Here is a 5,885-nt window from a genome sequence, read left to right as displayed (position 1 = left end):
CACAACACGCACACTGCTGTGCCATTGTGTAAGTGTGTCCATGGCTGAAGAGCAAGAATTTCTGCTCGTTTCCCTTTTAACTGGAGCATGAGGAGAGTGTGTTTGTGGTTAATGATGTTGCTGTAGCCTGTTGTCCATTTCCTGCCTTGATCATTCAGACAGTCCTTTTCCTGTGAAATCCCCAGTACATCAGTAATTGCAATAGCAGAGAGCAGGTTTTCTGTGGGCACTGAGCTTTGCCAGGTGGTTGGTGACTCCTTTCTTTCCTCACCCTGGAGTAAACTCAGCTTTTTATTCCATCCTTGATGTTTCAAAGAATAACAAGAGATGACCAAAGAAAGAGGTGGACGGGGGGGCTCTCAGGGGAGGGGCAGAGACGTTCGAGAGGTGGGCAGGGCAGGGGAAGGTACAGAGAGGCATGAGTGGTGAGCAGGGCAGTTCTCAGGGGAGAGGTCAGAGAAGTGAGAGAGGTGGACAGGGCGGGTCTCAGGGGAGGGGGCAGAGAGTTACGAGCGGTGGGCAGGGCTGGTCTTAGGGGAGGGGTCAGAGAGGTATGGGCAGCAGGAAGACCTTAGGGTAGGGGGTGGGGAGCCACAAGGAGGCCTTCGGGGAGGAGAGCCAGCAAAAGGTGGACCAGCAGGCCTCAGCCAAAGAGGAAGAGCAGGGGTGGGAAGTGGCCAAATGGGAGTAAGGGCAGAACACAGGTGGGGTCTCAGAGGGAGGAGAATGAGCCAAGGGGGTGGAGTGGGCAGGGCCGCCCAGAGGATTCAGGGGGCCTGGGGCAAAACAATTTTGGGGGCACCTTTCATAAAAAAATGTTGCAACACTCTAGAATAATATATTCTCATGGGGGCCCTGTAGGGCCTGGGGCAAATTGCCCCACTTGCCCCCCCTCTGGGTGGCCCTGCCCTCAGCCTCTCCTCGTAAGTCCCCTGCCCCCTAATCATTTTTGTTGCCCTCCCCTAGACTCTCTCCAATTTTTTTCTGTAGTGGAGGGGCGAAAACTGGATGCAATGCTCCAGATGTGGCCTCACCAGTGTCGAATAGAGGGGAATAATCACTTCCCTCGATCTGCTGGCAATGCTCCTACTAATCCAGCCCAATACGACCAGTTACCCATATTGAATGCAGACCCAGCAATATTTGATCAGTTGGTTAGTGTCCATTCAGGAGGTTATTTCCTACCTATTCATAAAGAATGAAGATGCTCTAAGCAGAGGAGAGAGAGCTGTCCCGTCTGTGTAGTTAATCCATCTTCCTGAGAGGTGGTAGCTATGTGACTAGGGGAAGGTATGTGAGTGGGTATGTAAGCTGTGGTGTCTACATGCATCTATAAGTTTAATCAAACCCCATTTTTAAAAGCACTGTGGTCTGGGAACAGAACAGGAGATCTCTGAGGCAGGGCCTGTCCTTCAAAATCTTTAAGATCACTGACTTACCTCCACAGCAGTCATGGGGGTATAGCTCAGTGGTAGAGTGTTTGACTGCGGATCAAGTAAGTGGTCCTTGGTTCAAATCCAAGGGCTCCCTTACAAACCTCTTCCTTCTACAAAAATAATTGCATTTCCATTATGTTTAGGAGTTCCACTAAATAGGGATCCCTGGAATGAATGGAAACACTCAATATTTTCCTGTGCAAATGCATAAAAACCTAGCAAACATGTGCCTCCACTGTAATCAGTTCCAATCCTCTAAAGGATTAGAGAATCCTTATTGAGGTTGAAGCAAAAAAAATCCCGATGTATAGAAAGAATAATAAATATGGCAGGCAACCAGCTTGGCTTAACAGTGAAATCCATGCTGATCTTAAACACAAAAAAGAAGCTTACAAGAAGTGGAAGATTGGACAAATGACCAGGGAGGAGTGTAAAAATATTGCTTAGGCATGCAGGAGTGAAATCAGGAAGGCCAAATAACACTTGGAGTTGCAGCTAGCAAGAGATGTTAAGAGTAACAAGAAGAGTCTCTTTAGGCATGTTAGTAACATGAAGAAAGTCAAGGAAAGTGTGGGCCCCTTACTGAATGAGGGAGGTAACTTAGTGGACAGAGAATGTGGAAAAAGCTAATGTACTCAATGCTTTTTTTGCCTCTGTCTTCACAAACAAGGTCAGCTCCCAGACTGCTGCACTGGGCAGCACAATATGGGGAGAAGGTGACCAGCCCTCTGTGGAGAAAGAAGTGGTTCGAGACTATTTAGAAAAACTGGAGACCAGCACATGTCTATGGAGCTGGATGTGCTGCATCCAAAGGTGCTAAAGGAGTTGGCGGATGTGATTGCAGAGCCATTGGCCATTATCTTTGAAAACTCATGGTGATCGTGGGAGGTCCTGGATGACTGGAAAAAGGCTACTATAGTGCCCATCTTTAAAAAAGGAAGAAGGAGGATCCGGGGAACTACAAGCCAGTCAGTCTCAGCTCAGTCCCTGGAAAAATCATGGAGCAGGTCCTCAAGGAATCAATTCTGAAGCACTTAGAGGAGAGGAAAGTGATCAGGAACAGTCAGCATGGATTCACCAAGGGCAAGTCATGCCTGATTAACCTAATTGCCTTCTATGAGGCGATAACTGGCTCTGTGGATGAGGGGAAAACAGTGGATGTGTTATTCCTTGACTTTAGCAAAGCTTTTGATATAGTCTCCCACAGTATTCTTGCCAGCAAGTTAAAGAAGTATGGGCTGGATGAATGGACTGTAAGGTGGATAGAAAGCTGGCTAGATCGTCAGGCTCAACGGGTAGTGATCAATTGATCCATGTCTAGTTGGCAGTCGGTTTCAAGCAGACTGCCCCAAGGGTTGGTCCTGGGGCTGATTTTGTTCAATAATGATCTAGAGGATGGTGTGGACTGCACCCTCAGCAAGTTTGCAGATGACACTAAACTGGGAGGAGTGGTAGATACACTGGAGGGTAGGGATAGGATACAGAGGGACCTAGACAAATTGGAGGACTGGGGCAAAAGAAACTTGATGAGATTCAACAAGGACAGATGTGGAATCCTGCACTTAGGACGGAAGAATCCCATGCACTACTAAAGACTAGGGACTGAATGGCTAGGAAGCAGTTCTGCAGAAAAGTACCTAGGGGTTACAGTGGACAGGAAGCTGGCTATGAGTCAACAATGTGTCCTTGTTGCCAAGAAGGCTAACGGCATTTTGGGCTGTATACGTACGGGCATTGCCAGGAGATCGAGGGATGTGATCATTCCCCTCTATTCGACATTGGTGAGGCCTCATCTGGAGTACTGTGTCCAGTTTTGGGCCCCACACTCCAAGAAGGATGTGGAAAAATTGGAAAGAGTCCAGCAGAGGGCAACAAAAATGATTAGGGGCCTGGAGCACATGACTTATGAGGAAAGGCTGAGGGAACTGGGCTTGTTTAGTCTGCAGAAGAGAAGACTGAGGGGGGATTTGATAGCTGCTTTCAAGAACCTGAAAGGGGGTTCCAAAGAGGATGGAGCTAGACTGTTCTCTGTGGTACCTGATGAGAGAACAAGGAGTATTGGTCTCAAGTTGCAAAGGGGAAGGTTTAGGTTGAATATTAGGAAAAAACTTTTTCACTAGGAGGGTGGTGAAGCACTGGAATGGGTTACCTAGGGAGGTGGTGGAATCTCCTTCCTTAGAGGTTTTTAAGGTCAGGCTTGACAAAGCCCTGGCTGGTATGTTTTAGTTTGGGATTGGTCCTGCTTTGAGCTGTGGATTGGACTAGATACCTCCTGAGGTCCCTTCCAACCCTGATATTCTATGATTATATGATTAGATGCTCTAATGGGCTCTTCTGGCCATAAAGTCGACTAATTTCTGAAAAACTGAGAGTGTAGCATTGGGAGCAGCGTCTGATGTTTTCCTGTCTAGCCGGCTTGCTTCCTAGAATAAACACTGCTTGAGTGGGGTGATCCACAGGGAGTAGCTCAAACCTGCAAAGGGCCTGGCCAGGGGCAGGACATTAGCACAGCCAGGGAGGGGTGTGGCGGTGACCTCACAAAGGCCTTTTGCAGGACCTCAGACTGTTGGTCAAAGGTGGTGGGGAGGTGGTGACCTCACAGAGAGATGCTGACATCAGCCAGGCAGGACAGGGGAGAGGGGCCAGGGAAACCTCAGAGACCCCTGTGGCTTTGCTTCAGCAAGTCTCCTTCTCCGGGTCTCTCTTTGAGGACTGAGAAAGTATTCGGGTTCACGGACGTGAGCGCCAGGAGGAACCTCTTTCGGGTTTTCTCTTTCCCTTTTAGTGATTTTACTAGAAAACAGCCATCCCTGTTTAGAAGGTAAGAGCCTCCTGGAGGTTTGAAACCTGTTCAGTCTGATCCATCTGATGACAGTTGAATTCTAGGCATGGAAAACACGACCTTAAAGAGGCAGAATTTTATTCTGCACCTGGGATTTTGTCTCTTGGAATCACTGGGGACATTAGGGTTTGTCCTTTTTGTTTCACCTTTTCCTCCCTCCCTCCCTCCTTTCTCTTTGTCTCTTGTTTTTTTTTGTCCTTTCTCCTGTTCCCCTCCCAACACCAGGGGAGTGGTGTGTGTGTGTGTGTGTGTTTGTTTTAGGGGAGTGCTCTGCAGCTCCCACTGTGGGAGATCCACCCAAAAATGTGGGGCTAAACTAGTGCTCAGGCAGTGATCCCCATCAGTGACCTGGGCCATACTTTGGGCTCTCTAGTGAGAACCCTCAGCCTCCCATCCTGAGTCTCTACCCTGATTGGCTGAGCAGGGGGTTATTGACAGAGAGGAGACTCAAGTCCTTGTTGTTCTCTTTTAAAACCAAGGAAATAAGTCAGAACCAGTTCCATGTTTGATGAATTTTGCTGCTTCTCTACATTAATGGTCTCTGAGCAGTTCATGATTCTCTCTAACATTGCAGTTCTTCTCTAATACTTGCTGAATAATTACTGTGCACTGTTGTCAGTCTGGAGCTCCCCTGAGAGCACTTTATTCAGGTCATTTGGTATCTGAAATTCAAGATCCGAGGGTTAGTTTGAAAATCAGGACTCTTGTGTCCTATTCCCAACCCTGCCACTGACTGGCTGTGTGACCTAAGACAAGTCAATTCTCCTTTCTCATACGTAGCTTCTCCCTCTTTCAAGTAGGGATAATAATGATCTTCTCCTACCTAGCTCAACACACTCACTCTTCCCCAACACACACACTGTCTCTCTCCCCACACAGTCTCTACCACGCACACAGCAGTTGAAAAGCAGCTGGTAATCTAGTAAGACGCCCATGGGATGGTGAGATAGAGAAACCTGCATCATGTGATGCTGTTCCAGCCCGTGAGGCATTGCAAACCCTTCCCAAAACACCCTGCAGCCAGTTGCACAGTGGGATAGTTACCCACAGTGCACTGCTCTCTGTTGCCATCCAAGAACTGCTAGCATGGGTGTGCTCTGGTGACACAAGGGGCATAGGGAGGACATTCAATAGCTGTTTAGTTAAAACACTTAAACGAAAGTAGCAATGCCAGGGGGTTGGTGGCTCCTTTCTTTCCTCTCCCTGGAGTAAACTCAGCTTTTTATTTCATTCTTGATGTTTCATGGAATAACAGATGACCGAAGAAAGACGTGGACAGGGTGGGTCTCAGGAGAGGGGCAGAGAGGTTTAAGCGGTGGGCAGAGCAGGTCTCGGAGGTGGGGGCAGTGGGCAGGACAGGTCTCAAGGGAGAGGCAGAGAGGTGAGAGAAGTGGGCAGTGTGGGTCTCCAGGGAGGGGCAGAGAGGTGCAAGTGGTGGGCAGGGCAGGTCTCAAGGGAGAGGCAGAGAGGTGTGGGTGGTGGGCAGGGTGGGTTGCAGGGATGGGTCAGAGAGGTCACAGTGGCGGCTGGTGGGCAGACCTTGTGGTAGGGGGTGGAGAGGCACGAGCAGAGGGCAGGAAGGCCTTGGGGGAGGAGAAGAGAGAGTG

At 48.9% G+C, this 5,885-nt stretch overlaps 1 non-coding gene across 1 annotated transcript; it reads left to right on the top strand.

The window, feature by feature from the left end:
- The first annotated feature begins 1,454 nt into the window (after positions 1 to 1,454).
- TRNAR-GCG (transfer RNA arginine (anticodon GCG)) lies at positions 1,455 to 1,530 on the top strand. The gene has a single exon. It is a non-coding gene; the product is annotated as a tRNA-Arg (tRNA).
- The last annotated feature ends 4,355 nt before the right edge of the window (positions 1,531 to 5,885 follow it).

This window comes from Gopherus flavomarginatus (assembly GCF_025201925.1).
Source record: "Gopherus flavomarginatus isolate rGopFla2 chromosome 13 unlocalized genomic scaffold, rGopFla2.mat.asm SUPER_13_unloc_5, whole genome shotgun sequence".
NCBI classification, from domain to species: Eukaryota; Metazoa; Chordata; order Testudines; family Testudinidae; genus Gopherus; species Gopherus flavomarginatus.
Note: the sequence above shows the minus strand (reverse complement) of the source record. Positions and strands in the feature narration are given on the sequence as shown.